Here is a 16,829-nt window from a genome sequence, read left to right as displayed (position 1 = left end):
TAATAGCATAGAAAGGATTTGACAGAAGCTTTGGTGCTGTGCATTAAGAGAATAATGTGCAAACTTACAGCATTTAGTCCTGATCACAGCATTGCCTGATTTCAACATCCTGTCTGAGGAAACTGCAGCTGTAAACAAAAATATTGCATGGGCATTTCCAACTTAGTCATACTGCAGCCTCCTTTTCTTAAAACAGACTTCCAAAAAGCTGTACCACATGAGCAATGAGTAAACTTTATGTAGAGCATCTTAAAGAGTTTCTCATATCAAACAGCACAATATAAAAAATAAGGAGTTCTGAAATAGTTAAAGCAACCGGTTATGCTGTGTGCAATTGAAAGAAAAAGGTCCTGGATTCTGCAAGTTTCCAAGTAGGGCATTCCTGAACAGGAAGTAATAGATAGGTCAAAGAGTTTTAACTGTAGAGCAAGATATAAAGCATCAGCAAGATTTTTTCTCCTTTAATTCATAGATGAAGAGCACAAGATAGTATCAGATTCTTGCTGGAGAGAAGGAATGACCCAAAATTAAATTAGTGAAATCAATCAAATGAAAGCCATGTCCTGTGGAAGTAAAAGGCTCGAAAGCACATTTCATTTGCAGTTCTGTCTCAGATTGTCTGTAGATGGGTTACAGCAGCAGGTACATTATACAAGATCACTTGGTAACTTGAGGCAATTCTTTGTGCATTTTGGGAAGAGGTTTAGCACAAAATGTTTAAATCAGATGAATACTTTTTCCTCCTGTAAAATGCTTATTTTCCATGATATGTGTGTGTAATTTTAATGTGCATTTCATCTAAATGTGTTTACACTGAGGAATGATAATTCCCAGTGTGTTTCTACAGGTGTCACTTAATGTCAACTGGCCAAAAAGTGTGAGATAATCATCTTTGTACAATGAGATGGAATAGTGTGAGTGAGTTTTGACAAAACAGTTGTCACTGGATTAATGAGTAATATAAATAGATATATAATGTCTGTATTAAGAAATATAAATCATCAGGAAGAGCTTTGCAAGTTTTGCAGTGCTTTTACTTCAGTGACTGAAGCGTTGTTGCCTACTTTAATTGTCAAAAACAGTAGGAGTGTATGATGAGAAGGTACTGCTTGGCTCTCTGAGACCAGTTTCCTGCTGTTGCAGACAACCACAATACCTAATCCCTTTCATACACTGATACAAACTCCATTTTTAACACCAATTAGGTGTTTTACTCTATCGTGTCTATTGAAAAGCTATTCCAGAATTCACTCCTCCTAGAGAATTAAAACCTCTAGATTCCAGCATACCTCTATTAATCAATAGAGATCCATTTGCTCCTGTGCCAAAAAAAGTCCTTTTGCTTGAATAGTTTCTTTCCTCACAGAGTTTGCTCTTCTGATAATGTATTTATAGATGGTAATCATAACCCATCTCAGCCTAAAATTCTTAAAATTTTGGAAAATGCAATAAATAGGAAGATAAGCTATTAGAAAGAGTGTACTGAATTCAGAAGGAATGCCAAGAAATGTCTCAGACCTGAAACTCTTGGTCCTTTAAAGCGGAAAATAGTCAAACTGTGGACAATATAGAACTATACTTGCTCTTATATCATCGCTTTTAGATTTAAGATATGGTAAAGCTATTTACAAATTAAGGAGCTAATGTATACCGTTCTGACAATGAGGTGTGTAGGAGAATGGGATGGGAATTACACAGGAACTTGGATTACTGGAGAATCTTTTCTATTGAGAGAAGAAGTGTTGGCATGTTGGCAGAGGTTATCAGCTGTGCTTCTAGTACCGACCGCTTGAAAAGCTCACTGGACAGAGAGAGAGCAATGATCTTTCATGGTCAACAGATAAAACTGGGAAAAAGAAGCTCAGTTTTCCAGATCTGATCACGTCTATAAATTGTTCTGTTAGTGCTCTGTTACATCATCTATAGACTACCTTTCGAAGATGCTTATGAAAAGTCACTGTTCAATTAATTTGTGTGTGTAATTATCACCAATACCTAGTGGCTATGTATAGTTGTGGCTGTCCTAGCTAAAATGGGCTATCTGCACTTACAAATACACACTTTGCCTAAACAAATATGTCAGTTGTATGAAAATTAGTGGCACGAGTAACAATAAGGTTTCTGGGTACTTCTGTTGACTTCAGCAGACTTTGCATCACACTTTAAGCATTTGTGCTTTTTTGTGTCAGGTCTTTAATGGTTCTGTGCAACAAGCTGCACTTCTATAAATCAGGAGAAATAACAATTGTTGATCTTTTAGGATAATGTAAGATAGCACTGTTAATTTTATTAAAAAGCATTATTATTTTACATTTTGGTTTCAAAGATTATGAATGACAGGCAGAAGAGCCCAGAAACCAAAAAAATTGCATTTCTTTGGGTAGATTGGATACTGAAACTATTAACAGGTATGCCTTTTAAAAAAATTTGTTCTAAAAGTGATAGAACAGTCAGCAGTTATGCTTTTCTGGTTGCCTGGAGTATTAAACTTTCCAGAATGGTGGCTTTTCAATAGCAAATAAAGTAAATTTATGTAAATAAATACTAGTCTCCATCAGAGCAGAAGAGTTGAATAGAGTTTTAAACATCATTTTATTTGTATGAAAATTACCCTAGTGTATATATTGTGGTTGAGCAAGTCTTCCAAAAAGCATTTGTGTTGCTGCCAGGCTGAATTGATTAAGATTTAGTAAAGTCAAGGTTTTATATAGAAAACCTTATTGAAAATCCAATCCAAGGTATGCTATAGTTCAAATTATATTTGCTGTGCTTTTTAGCCTGCAACAGTAGGCTGGAGCACATGGAGTTAAAGATGAGATTGCCATTCAGAATCACCCAAGTACATTTTTTTCCTTCCTTTAGCCAGAGCACGAACAGCGAGGCAATGGGCAGAAAGGCTGTAGCAGGATCAGTTCTCCAAGGAAAAATTACTTTGTTTCTGTTGGATTCGGTAATCGGGTTAAGCGCTAACTAACTGCTGGCACTTTTCTCTGTGATTTAATAAGACAGGAAATCTGAGCCATAGTGAGACATTAAAAAATGATGTAGAGAGTTATTTGGAGTCTTGGATGTCCCGTTCCTATCCTCAGGCTCCTTCCAGTCTTTGCCATTGCTCATTTTTCTTTTCCTGGATAGTGGCAGTGGCAGCAGCAGCTGACAGTGCTCAGGCATATTTCACAAAATCACAGAAACTGTATGGTTAGGAAGGACCTCTGGAGGTCACTGGTCCTGCTTTCCACTCAAAGCAAGGCTATTGCCAAGACAAGGTCATCTCAGCCATGGCTTTGTCTAAACAAGTCTTGAAGAGAGATGTCCCCGCACCCCTTTCTGCATAACCTGTTACTGTGTTGCACAACCCTCCTGATAAAGAAGTTTTCCCTCCTGTCCAGCCTGAGCCTCCCAATCTGCTGTTTGTGACCGTTGACCCTTGTTACACCATCTGCTACTACTGAGAAGAATTGGCACAGTCATCTTTGTGAGTGTCCTTCAAGTAGTTGTAGACCATCAGCTCACCTCCGAGGCTGCTTTTTGCTAATATAAACCACTCACTTCAAATTGTTTTGTATCTCAGATGAAGACGGGCAATAGGCATCCCTCCTGGTCAGTCTGTTTTGTGGTCCTGCAGAAAGTGCTGCAGGTGGTAAGGTCTGTCCCTGCTTTCTGTATTTAAATGTGTACATATGGTTGTTCTACATGTTGTTAATGAGCACTTTGAAAATGAATGTGTGCCATTTGCAGCCCATGTGAAATAAGTTGGAAAAACTCCCACTTGCTTCATGGGTCTGTGTACCATATACCTGAGTCTACACCTTAAGAATCTGTTGTTTTAGATTTCGAGTACTTGTTTTCTTCTGCCTAAATACTTCATGAACTTTAGCTTTTTGGGTTTCTCACACTTAAGAACTATGATTTTAGAATAAAAAGAAATGGCATCTGCTTCACTGATGCACTGTGCACAACAAAATTGTTCTTTCAAAATATGTGCAATATTATCTATTTAACTGAATTGCATATCTGGTTTTAAAACTGACTTCTTGCTTTTTGATCATTTACAAATGCAGATCCACCCATCTTGATAAGAGAATTTGCAATTATATGAAAGCAATTTCAAAATGAGCTATAAAGGAAGTTAACTGGTTAAATAATTATGACTAAGGTCTCATAAGACTGTTACAAACTGTCCTTTTTATGCTTAAATAAAATGATGTCCTAGTGGACAATGTCTGCAATTGCTTATAGTATTAACATTCTCTTCTGAAGCTGTGGGGGGATGCTCCCAGCTTCCCCCCCTGCACATTTGGTGCCAGTTACAAGTAGCCTGAATTCCTGTGTTTTACACTCCAAAAGGGAGGATGTCAAGACTTTGAGATAAGGCCTGCTTGGGCCCCAGGACCTTGAGAAACAAAAGCCTCCTCTCACCGCTGGGGCAGTGTTAATTGCTGTGGTCAGGACTGTCTGTCTCCTCCTCATCAGGACCCTGAGAGATAACACCCGCTTTCACGGCTGGGGCCCCACTGCGGACTGGAATTAACTCCTTCTTAGCCCAGCCATGGGATCTCTCCTTGGGACCCCCACTGCAAGAGTAAAGCAGTCATTCACAGTCACTCAAACTCCTTTCTTCAGTGCTGAAGAGTGCGCGAGGCAGCTAGCCTGCCCTTGGGGGTGCTCGGCCACCCTCAACCCATGACTGTGGGTGCGATGGTCATAACAACGACGGAGGAGAGTTGAACCCCGCAGCAGGCAAGAGCCAGCGACTGCGCCTGCGTGAAGAGAATTGTAACTGGCCTAGCGACTCCACCTCCACCTTCCCCTGAAAGGTATAAAGAGGTTGGCCCCGGAGGCCATCTTTGGCTCTTCGCGGGTGACAGCGGGTGTGCCAGCTTGTGGAACCCCTCGGGACGGGGACGCCCTCCCGCAGTTACTTCCCTGGGAATTGAGTGTACGTTGGCCGCTGAGGCAACGCGTGGGTAAGATCGATCAGAATTGGTTTGCCTAGTTCATTCATTTGGGTATTTACAGTTAATATAAATTAGCTATCCTTTTCTGTTTACTAAGTAGTTACTGTTAGCATAACTTTTAGTGTAATTAGAAATAAGTATTCTAGTTGAGCTGAGTTTCTGTTAACACGAATTCTTGCTTTGTACCATTGCAGCTTCTGTAGTAAATGTTGGTCTTTGAAAGAAGTTGTGGAGTCATGCAGTAAATCTCCTCTCCCCCTCCTCCCCTCACTCGCGCCACACGAAACCCACCCGGTCCGGGACTGTAAGATAGTCGGTCGTCCCGTGACAGAAGCCTTTGGATTTTTGCTGCAACCTGTTCTTAATTTCTCCTTTCTTTCCTACGTCATTCTACATTGTGAACCCAAATAGAAATGACTGTATAGGAACTAGACTAAAGTAGAATAGAATAAAACAGAACAGGATGCTTGCATTCTACTTCTGAGATATTGCACATTTTCAGCTTTGCATTTTATGAGAATCAGGCTGACAAAATAACATATATCATGTATTTTTTAGTTCTGGAGACAAATCAACCTCGGTCTTGTGCATTAAATAGCCTCAGTAGTGTTTTATAAAACTGCTTGCATTCCTATGTGTTGTTTGTAAAACAACACTAATGGTGTTGAACTTTGTCACTGTGCGGTATTTTGTTTAACTTTATGCAGCTTCTTATTTAATTTTTGAGGATTGAGGACCTGCTATATAAATTCTGACTCAGAATGTATGTAGTAAAATTGAAATGTCAGCAAAAGTATAAGAAGTCACATTAGAAGGACAATGAATGATGCTTCTTATTCATCAGAACAGCTTGGAAATTTCTTTCTTGTTATACATACACAAAAAAGCGTACAGATTTCAGGGCTGGGTGGAGTTATTGTCTAAACTGGAGGCAGAGTTTAGGGCCATAGCCATCTCCTATGATACAGGAGTATGTATCATATTGAGCCGTGTATATGAAATGGCTATCGCTCCTTGATAAGTACCATATGCCTCCGTTATCTCTCAGGACAGACAGAATCGTAGTTGTTCTCTAAAAATTATTATGAAAATCTGACCCGTCTTTCTAAACTTTTCAGTTGGTCCAGTAGAAGACAATGCCCCTATTGAACATTCTGGGTTCTAACGTATACTGAAAATGAGCTGCAAAAGCAGGATATTGCTAGTTTTAAAATCTTAATAGACATTTTTGTTTCAACTACTTATCTGCAGGTTTCTGTACACCCTGTTGAAAGCACAGGTCTTACATAAAGAAATCTTTGAAAGTGTAGTCTGAACTAGTCTTAGGGTATGAGAGATACAACTTTAGTTGTTGTGCTATTTCTGCAAGCAGACTTTCAGATGCCTGAGTGGTTATTGAAACAAAGAAGTTTTGGTTATAAACTGGATTATACAGTATAAAAATTATTGACAAATAATGAGTTATATAAATTACTGAAAAATGGTATGGATGGAAACTAGAATGTCACTGTATAGTCATCTTTAAGAGCAGAGCAACATTTGAAATTTGATCTTTGCTAGAATAAAGATTCACGAATCTCTTCCAGTGTAACACAACTTCTTTACCCGGATTTACACTTACTTGTACAGATGACTGATCCAGTCTCAGGGAAACAAAAGGAAATATCTTGGACATCCATTCACAAAGCCAAAAAAATAAACTTTTGTGTATTTGTGTCAATAATCATGCCATTTTGTAGAATCCTTTCTCTATTTCCAGGCCCGTTACTGATTCCATTGATTGCTTCTCTCTCATCTGTTACCTAAACTCCTCTCTGATTGCTCTCCCTGCTTTTCCACACTGCTGATCTCCTTATAACTTTTAAGATAAAGGTCAGGAAAGCTAGACTGTTTCTACTGCGTTTCAAAAGCACCAGCCTCTTAAAACGTTCGAATTTTCTGTGCTTCCTCCATATTTTACACTCTATTGATTATAATGTCACTTTCAGAAATTTCCAAATGGAAAAAAGTGTTTCTTCTGAGGTCCTCTGAGATGTGCATGGTTCAGTCAGTGTGTTCAGTGTAGCAAAGCTGCCTGTATAATGAAACGTGGGATTATTATAACAGAACATTTGTGATGTGAAAGAGTACAAATCAGCTTTTATGATGCAAAACAAAGGACCGTAGTATTTGAACACAGAAGAATCTTCCTTGATTATCAAAACTAATATAGCTTTTGCTTTTACAGATAAAATGGTATTATAAATGTCCATTAATAATTTTTCTGGGACATTTCTTAAAATGTTGCTGTTACCTTACTAATGCTTTCAGTATAATTAATTCTGTATGATACATCAGCATTGCTTTGACTTTGGGTTTTACTGGCAAGTTCACAGTATGCTAGTGACTGCTGAAAAAAGTTCTGCCTTTTTGATTTGCTTTCTGTTGTCACCTCTATTATAGCATCCTAATTATCAGACCTTGTGTTCCATGTGCTAACTGCAAGTCTAAATATGATCTAAGAGACACATTGAAGTCATGAGCAAAATAAATACCTCATTGCCATGTCTGTCCAATTCCAGTACAAGTACCTGTATTCAATTCTAAGGGCAAGGAGTATTCTAAACAGAACAGGCAAGATCGATGTGACAGTAAATAATTGCCACAACTTGCAGATCTCAACACATAAACCTCAGCACATCAAAATATGTAGCTCTGAGAGAGTGGAAAGAAATTGAATGCAGAGAAAGACAGAATTTGTATTATGAAGGTTATGATGGTACAGAAAGCCTTGCTAAAGTCAAGATAAACAACATCCACTGCTCTCCACTCATCCTCTGAGCCAGGCATCTCATCATAGAATGCTATCAGGTTGGTCAGGCATGACTTCCCCTTTGTAAATCTATGCTGAAAAATCCCAGTCACCATCTTGTCCTTAATATGCTTTGAAACGGCTTCCAGGAGGACTTGATCCATCACCTTTCAAAGGGACTGAGGTGAGGCTGACTGACTTTTAGTTCTCTGGGTCTTCCTTCTTGCCATTCTTGAAGACAGACATGACATTTTCTTCCTTTCATTTCTCAGGAACTTTGCTGATGACCATGACCTTTCAAAGACAATCAAGTGTGGCCTCATGATGACACCAGTCAGCTCCCTCAGCACTTGTGGATGCATCCCATCAGGTCACAGACTTGTGTATGTCCAGTTTGTTTAAATGTTTCCAGACTTGATCCTTCTCTACTGAGGGTAGGTCCCTATTGCTCTGGACTTTCCCATAGTTCTGAGGGTCCTGGGATTCCTGAGGGCAAATCTTACCAGTAAAAACCGAGGTGAAGAAGGCATTCAGTACCCTGGCCTTTTCTGAGTCCCCTGTCACCAGGTTTCCTGCCCCATTCAGCAGTAAACCCATATTTTCCCTAGTCTTCCTTTTGCTGCCAATATTCCTGTAGAAGCCCTTCTTGTTGCCCTTCACGTCCCTCACCAGATTCAATGCAAGGTGGGCTTTGGCTTTCTTAACCCCATCCCTATGTGCTTGGATAGTTTCTCTATATTCCTCCTGGGTCACCTGACCCTCCTTACGTATCTTGTATGTTTTCTTTTTATGCTTGAACTTTGTCAAGAGCAACTTTTTCATCCTCCTGCCGCCTCTGCTGACTTCCTTGACATCAGGATGGACCATTTTGAGTCTGGAGAAGATGATCATTGAAAGTCAATCATCTCTCCAGGCCTCTCTTCTCTCCACAACTGTATCCCATGGCATTCTTCCAAGTAGATCTCTGTACAAACCAAAGTCTGCTGTCCTGAAGTCCAGAGCTGTGATTCTGCTTTTTGCCCTGTTCCCTCCTCTCAGGATCCTGAACTCCATCACGTTATGGGCACTGCAGCAAAGGATGCCTCTCACCTTGCCATCCCCAACCAGTGCTTTCTTGTTTGTAATTAGCAAGTCCAGCAGAGTGCCTTCTCTCATCAGCTTCTCCACTTTCTGGACTGCTTGCACCCTGCTATGTTGCCTTTTCAGCAGCTATTAGGGTGGTTGAAGTCCCCCCCATGAGGACCAGGGCCTGGGAAGATGAGGCTTCTTCCAGGTCTCACGTCTCATTTAGAAAGTATCATCTACTTCTTCTTGATCAGGCAGTCTGTAGCAGACACCCACCGCAATGTCATCCAGATTTGTCTGCCCTCTAATCTCACCCATAAGCTCTCTGCTCTTGTCCCTGAGCAAAGTTCCAGCAATTCTAGTGTATCTTTCACTTAAAGTGCACCTCATCCCCCTCACTTTCCTGGTCTGTCCTTCCTAAAAAGCCTCTATCCTTCATAAGAAACCTGTATAAGACTACCTTACATTTCTTGTCAGAATAAAACTTCAAGATTAGTGATCCAGCACAAAGGCAACCAAGACAAACTTCAGTGTGCCAAGGATAGCATACTTTTTCCTGTTTTACAGATTTTAAATCTGTTGCTATCTTCAGAATTAAAGTAGACATGCTCTTGCCTGGCTTTTTCAAGTCAGTTTCCTATCAGAAGAATTTGTTGCCATCAACCCTGGGTAGTATCTAACTGTTATTCTTGCATTCATAGTAGGTAAACAAGTCTGACATGGCATAGTCAATGTAATGCTCCTTTAGAGCTTGCATTGCAAATAAACAAGCCAGGGTCCCAGAAAAATGCATCTGCATCAGGAATTCATTAAAAGGACAAGTTCATGCCAGTCATGCTAGGTATTTTCCTGCCTTTCCTTTTATTACCATTTCCTCCCAAAACTGTTGTTAGGGAAATACAACATGGGAATATGTAATAGTATCATCTACTAACCCCCACAGAAAATTACTTTTAATTCAGTATAAGAATTATTTATATATACTTGTACAAAAATGTGTTTTCCAGTCATGAATAGAAGCAGCTTATATCTTGTACTCAGCATTTGTTTCAGGTGTGAGCTATACAGAACACAAAGAATTTCCAAACAGATAGAAAGTTTCTTTTGTAGCTGTTTCTTTTCTATCTGTTTTCCTTTGAGCATGCTTTAGCCTTAATCCTTTTGCTCTAATTCAGAAATGCATCAGAAATGTATATTACATTGAGACCTTCTCTAGTGAGCAATGAAATATAGTATGTTCTGTAAAAGAGCCTGACATTCATGCTCTACTGTCTAATACCAAAGAATGCTTCATACTTTAAAGAACAATGCCTGTTGGTTTGAAAGAAGAGTCATAAAGCTGTTTTAGTATTTTACACTATTATGTGTTTTGGCTAAGGAAACACTATTGCTACAGGACTAACATATAAAATTAAGTATACTATACAAGAACTCTGGTTTCAAAAGACAGGGATGATAAACCCTCAGACAGTGTGAATTATCAGTGCTTCACTTAGGTAGTGTGACTTCTATATAGAGTACTTATGGCCAGAAGTAAATTGTGCAATTATTTTACAAATACACAAGTCACTGATATGACACAAACTCCTTCATATTATTCTGCTTTCTTAATGTAGAAAAAACCCTGGGGAAAAAAATTGCAGTTTAAAAGCTAAGAAGGATGATCTGCATGATACAGTGTCTCTTTCCCATACATATATAGTTAATATAAACATTAAGAAGTAACAACTTTTTAATGTGCTGTTCATATGCAGAACTTGTGATTTCCGTTAATGATCTGTAACAATGAGATTTAGATTCCTGGAAGAGGACTACATCAGAGATGTGTTCCATGTCCAATTTATTTGCAACTTAGAATTTTTAAGATACAATTGATTTTGTTATCCATTTTATTTAAATTTCTGTGGAATAAATTATTCTTTTTATCTCTAACTTGCATTCTGTGGCTGGCTGTTAACTAGACTAAAATCCCCACGGAAAGTTTGATATTAATAATGTAAGGCATTTCTGAACATAATGCTGGAGTTCTGGAAGCCTCCCACTGATTGCTGGGAAAATCATATCTCAGAAGTTTATTTTATTCATTAATTCTTAAAGAAGTCTGTTGTTCAGGATTATTCTCTATGAAACTATGGATTTCTGTTCTCTGGCAATATGGTGACAGTTCTTCTAAGCCTTGGTATAAACTTCATTAATGTGCTTTCTCTCACTTCAGTATGCTATCAATTTTATAGCTCTCATCTGAGGAAAATATTATATTATTTATTGGCAAAGTTGGAAATGCTGCCTATTTTGGGCTGTTCTGATGCTTTCCATGATAGAATCTTCTTTTCAATCATTTACAACTTTGCCTGACTTGAACCAGTTGGCAGAATTTTACATGTTTGAACAACTAAATATCCTGTGGAAAGCTTTTAAACCAAAACAGTTTGCCCATTGCTGAAAATGAGACTAGGAAAGAAACATTTATCTATCCATACTTAAAAATGTTTTCAGGCTTTTGTTTTAAAATCACTTGTCTGTATATATCTTAGGAACATGGATTTGCAATTTGCAAGTAGATGCTCTATGGAGGATGATAAAGTTGATTTTCCAAAAGTTTGGTTTGCATTCTCATTAGCTTCTTCTTAGGTTTTAGAAGATAACATCTTCAAAGAGTCTGGTCTTACTGAAAACTTACCACTGCTTATTAATACTAACTATACTGCATATATACCATCCACACCAAGAAAAGTGAGCATTCTTCAGCTTTCCTATAAAGGGTCATCAGGACATGATGGAGCCTCACTGTCCTATGTTGTCAGTGGTTCTGGTCTCTTGGAGGATGTTGTCCTGCTCTTGTTATTTCCCTTGCACTTGTCTAGTAAGTAGGGAGGGACAGTAGTCAACTAGGGCATGTAGCCTGGTGAGACCACTTCAGGGAAGAGAAATCTGAGTATGACTTGTCCTGTGAATTTAACAGGGCTGGAAGAACAGGAGCTAGTGCATGGACTGGGACTGGTTTGTCAGGGAAACAGGAATTCAGATTCAGGAAACGAATGTGTTCTTGTATAATGCACAAAGCATGCACGACACACTTCCAGTAGTGTGTGTTTTGACAACCTAGTCTGGTGGGCTGCAAAGCAGCTCTTTTATTCTTCAGTTTTCCCTTACATCTTTTGGGATATTTCCAGCACAAATAAACATCTAGATAAAAATCTCTACAGGGCCACTATGACCTCCCTCTGGTCTGTCCTCCTGGGATGCTATCTGCCAGGAAGTGAGTCTAAGTTATCTTCATACTAAGTTGCAAAATGGGCCTATGACATAGGTACCTCTGGAGACTGGATGCAGGCAACAGCTGAATTTGTTGCATTTCTCCACATTGGTTACTTATTTATTGGATTCAAACTCTCCTTCTTGGAGGGGAAGGCTAGCCAGGGTTGTAGTCATAACCAGCCAAATGCCTGAGACATGAGGTCTCGGAAAATGTCTTTGGCAAATACCTGTTGTTTTCCTCAGATGTTGGAGCACATGCATTGCAGCATGAAGGTGGAAGCAGTGACTAGCACAGCGGCAGCTCTAACAGACTCTTTTTTTAAACAAAGAATACTGAACAGGGATTACTGGTGTTGCCACCAAGTTTACTCGGACTCAGTGCTACAGTGTCAATCACCTTGTCAAGTAGAAAGGTTGGAGCAGAAGGCACAAACACTTAGGCTGCTCTTTAAAGATCAAATTTACTAAACACTGTTATACAGTAAATGATAATAGAGCTGCTGAGACTGCAGTAGCAAAATGTAGTAAACAGCAAATCAGAAGCCAGACCTTTTCTCCACCAAAAGGGAAGGAACTTGGTGGTGCTCAATTAGGGGTAATCAGGAGCAGTGTTCTTAATGAGGGGTGAAAATACTGGAGCAATTGCTTGTCTTTTTTTCTGTTTCTGTTCTTGTAGAGGCTGTGACTGTCTTTTATACCTTCTTGTTATTTTCCCTGTGTTTTCACCATACAGAAGATGTTGGATATATCTTCCATTTTCCCTCTGTTATGTCCTGAAATTGGTTCTACTGGCTCTCAAAGTTGCATTCCTTTAGTAAAAAGACAGTAAATGAGCATTCAGTCAGCCAGGGGCATTTGAAATAGATTTTCTTTGGCACCTGCTGCACTAGATACGTATTGTGTGGTGGCTTGTGATGAAAGAATAATGGATTTGATGAGCCAGTTCAAGAGGATGTTAAGAAGCTGGAGAGGATCCAGCAGACAACTACCAAGGTGTTCAGGGGCCCAAAATGCATGAAGAGAGGTTGAGGGAGTTAGGCCTGCTTAGTCTGGAAAACAGGAGGCTAAGGGGTGATTAACCTCGCAGCAGCCTACAACTACTTGAAGGGGATTTGCAAAGCTGATGGAGCCAAGCTCTTCACTGTGGCAGAAAACGTAACAAGGGACAATGGCCGCAAATTGCAAGTTGAGTGACTTGTATTGGATGCTTCTTCAACAAGTTACCCAGAGAGGTTGTAGAATCTCCATCCTTGGAGGTTTCCAAGACTTGGCTAGACAAAGCCATAGCTGATCTGAAGTAGCTTTGCAATAGTCCTGCTTTTAGCAGGAGGTCTAACTAGAGACCTCCACAGTTCCCTTATAACCAGCTCATCTAGGATTCTGTGGCCCAGGGCAGGCTTTTCCAGCATCTGCTCCTTGTTCTGTGAAGCAAAAGGGGAAATCCTTTGTTTAGGACTTCCCAGAACTCAGACTGGCATTGAATGGACCCATGTGTCTGTGTTATCTCAGTATAGCAGAGCTATTTATGATAATCATCGCTTAGAAAGGGGATATGGAAACTACTGTGTCTACTTCAGTCTGAAGGTTATTTGATATACATTAAATTATATGGATGTTATTTTTCTGTAAGTCAGATGTGAACACAGGAGGATCTTACTGTTAAATGCTGAATTTCTGAATTCATGGAATATAAAGATAATTATCATAACTGTGCCACATTTAACTTTTTTTCTGGGTTATTTCAATGGTATATACTTCTGAGAGTGTACCTGAGTTGTTGATAGTCCATGCTGTTTAAACTTATTACTATGATTGAAGTAATGTGTCAGAAAGCCAGCTCTTTGTAAGAGGGGACAATCAATAAGGAAACACAAGAGAAACAAGTGATAAATAAAAGGGAGAATGATTCTCCAATATCTAGTCACAGCCTCCATCATTACAAATAAAAAAATTGTTAGGGCTTCATCACAGGAGATTGGGGAAACATAAGAAAATGCAAGGAGATACTGAGATTATTATACTGTTAAAATAGGCATTTTCATTGAGTGTATTTTCACTGGTTATCACTTACATCTATGAAATAAATCATTAGGTATTAATTCAAGTTCCACATGCTGAAAGGTGAGTTTGTGATTCCAAGGCATGCTAAACTGCTTTGAAGTGATTTGTATGTTGTGCCTCTTCTCTAGCATCAAGCCATAGTTTTTCAGTGATTCTCAATGTTTTCTTTTCTCAAGACATTCTACAGCTGAGTGAGTGCATAAAGGAGAAAGGATAAAGCTTGAAGTTGCTTTTCAATGGACTACTGAAAGCATTTACTTCTGCAGTGACTGCATGAATGTGGAGAACTCAGAAGTGGGTCTTATTCAAGCAGAACATGAAACACTCGGGGGGGGGAGGGGGGAAGAATAAACAGAAACCACAGTCTTCAGCACTCATATTAGAATTTGGGGTCTTTCGTGACATAAACTATGAACAGGATTGATATTTCTTTAAAGGTCAGAATCATGACCATACTCCAGAAGATGGCACTGCAGTTTTGACTACATTTTTTGCAAATTGTAGTGTCACACGCTCAGATATGTTGAAATATTTCTGCTCTTCCCAGGTGTCTCCCAACTTTTTATACCGTAAAAAGATGATCTTTCATTTAAGACGGTCTTACCTGCAGTAATATTGCTACAAAACTGCCTTGGTTTTCATAATGCTGGGTGTTTTTATTACACATACAATCTGAAGAGAAACATTTTGAGACTCGTAGCTTTTTGGGTAACTGATTTTCTTGACTGGCATAAATATTCTATGCAGAAGCAATGTCTGTGCAAGGTCAGTATATATACAAGTATATCAGCTGAGCTATCACATAGACAGTTAAGGGAGTTTAAAAAGCTGATGAAGAATTTAAAGGTGCCCTCTCTTATTGGCCTTTTTGGTAGGAAGTGATGTTATGACTGAGTGAATTAGAGAGGCATTAGCTAATGTCTATTACATCACTAAATTGTTTGATTCAGTTTTCGCCACATGGAAAATCCTTATATCAGAATTGCAGGAGGACTTACTTTGGGCAAAGAGAAGACATGATTCAAGGTATTGCACAGAACTAGTTATACCTTACTAGCAGCATCGTCCCGCTTCTAATGACTGTATAGAGATGCTAAGGCAGAACAGTTTCTGAAAAATCTCTTCTTTGTTCGTTAACACTGCAATATCTCACCAAACGTCTCTGTACTATACAAAAAAGCTCGCATACTTTTAGCTGGACCTGTAGTTAGAACAAAACCGTATTAGTGCCAGGAGACCAAACACAATATTGAAGGAATGAAGGAGATGCATCAAGATACATCTTTAAGGCACTCTTCAGTTTACCTGATTTTTGCCTTATTCTGTCATCTTCTCTACAACTGCCTTCAACCTTCTCTTCTCCAGGCTATACAAACCCAGCTCCCTTAGCCTCTCCTCATTTGTCAATATTGTGGAATACTTTCGTTGACTTGTCAGTAATGTTTAGTTTGAAGTATCTTATGTCAAACAATGTTCTCCGTTGTTCACAGTGGTTTTTAGTTGTTTTTGTCTTCAGACAAAATTGGGACTCTTTTAGGAAGATATCATGTTAATAGATTATATTTTCTTATAAAATACATAAATGGAAGACAAAGAATGCAGCCATCTCGGAGACAACCCGCAGTTTTTTCTGGAGAATGCTGGTGGTGTAGATTTGCCAGTCATGAAACGTATCTAATAACAGCAAGTGATGTTGTGCATGTCCTTTGAATATAGGTTGATGAGAGAAGACAACTGCAGTAATGACAGAAGACTTTCAGAATAAAAACTTTACCAGAATTCAGTACTACCAAGAAAACAATGAACAGTGTACCCAGAAATTTAAGATACTGAATTTTTTTTGTTTTAGGAGTGAATAAGAACAGTAAATATTAAATTGAATTTAAAGGCTGTTTTCTGTTATAATTAAAAGGTGTTTGAATGATCTTTTCTGATTAAAAGCTTAAGGCCATTTCCCAGTCTAATTATATATTTCTTTCACTATGGTTAATCTGGATTCTAGCAGGTTCTGGCTCTTTGTGTGATAAAACATGTGAGAGCTATTGATGAGATCTTAATGGGAACAATCTCTCTCCTAATTCCTTGAAATTTTGATTTTCAGATTGTCAGTATTCTCCCATACTTATTTTTAAACACAAATAGAATGAGGAAAAAAAACTCTGGGTTACCAGTCAAACCCCTGCATCAACTGAACGCACTGAAGTCAGTGAAGCCCTGACAGTCAGTTTCCTGCTGTAATTCTGAGCAGCTCTCAAACTGGGTAGGAAAACAATGACCAATGTCAAAAGTCTGAACAAAACAAAACTATCTTTGCACTGTTGTGCAATAGTGTATTCCACAGTTTTCCTACTCATTCTGGAGGAATGTGCAAAAAAACAGCTAAAGAAATGAATGATAGCAAGGTATCCCTTCTGTTTTGGAGGAATTCCTACTTTGCCATAAGGAGCTAGTGGGTTCCCCAGAAAGGGGTTGGAGCATTCAATGTCCATAGTGCCAGCTGGGATATTTACAGCTTTAATATTCTTGAATGCTCACATTAAGCAGAATATGTTCACCTGCATAATATAGTATGTTCATCTGTGGCTGGAAAAAGGGGAGATGCATGGCATATTTGGGGGCCTGCTCTATAAAACCCTATGATACAGCTGGGGCAGAATTTCTCCAAAGGCAAAGAAAAGTATATATTGGAGAGATTT

At 38.9% G+C, this 16,829-nt stretch overlaps 1 long non-coding RNA gene across 1 annotated transcript; it reads left to right on the top strand.

Moving 5' to 3' along the window:
• The first annotated feature begins 4,839 nt into the window (after nucleotides 1–4,839).
• Nucleotides 4,840–16,044, top strand: LOC106492486 (uncharacterized). Its single transcript, XR_001294002.2, has 3 exons — nucleotides 4,840–4,967; nucleotides 8,022–8,132; nucleotides 15,850–16,044. It is a non-coding gene; the product is annotated as an uncharacterized lncRNA (long non-coding RNA).
• The last annotated feature ends 785 nt before the right edge of the window (nucleotides 16,045–16,829 follow it).

The sequence above is a fragment of the Apteryx mantelli genome, chromosome 2 (assembly GCF_036417845.1).
Source record: "Apteryx mantelli isolate bAptMan1 chromosome 2, bAptMan1.hap1, whole genome shotgun sequence".
NCBI lineage: Eukaryota > Metazoa > Chordata > Aves > Apterygiformes > Apterygidae > Apteryx > Apteryx mantelli.
Note: the sequence above shows the minus strand (reverse complement) of the source record. Positions and strands in the feature narration are given on the sequence as shown.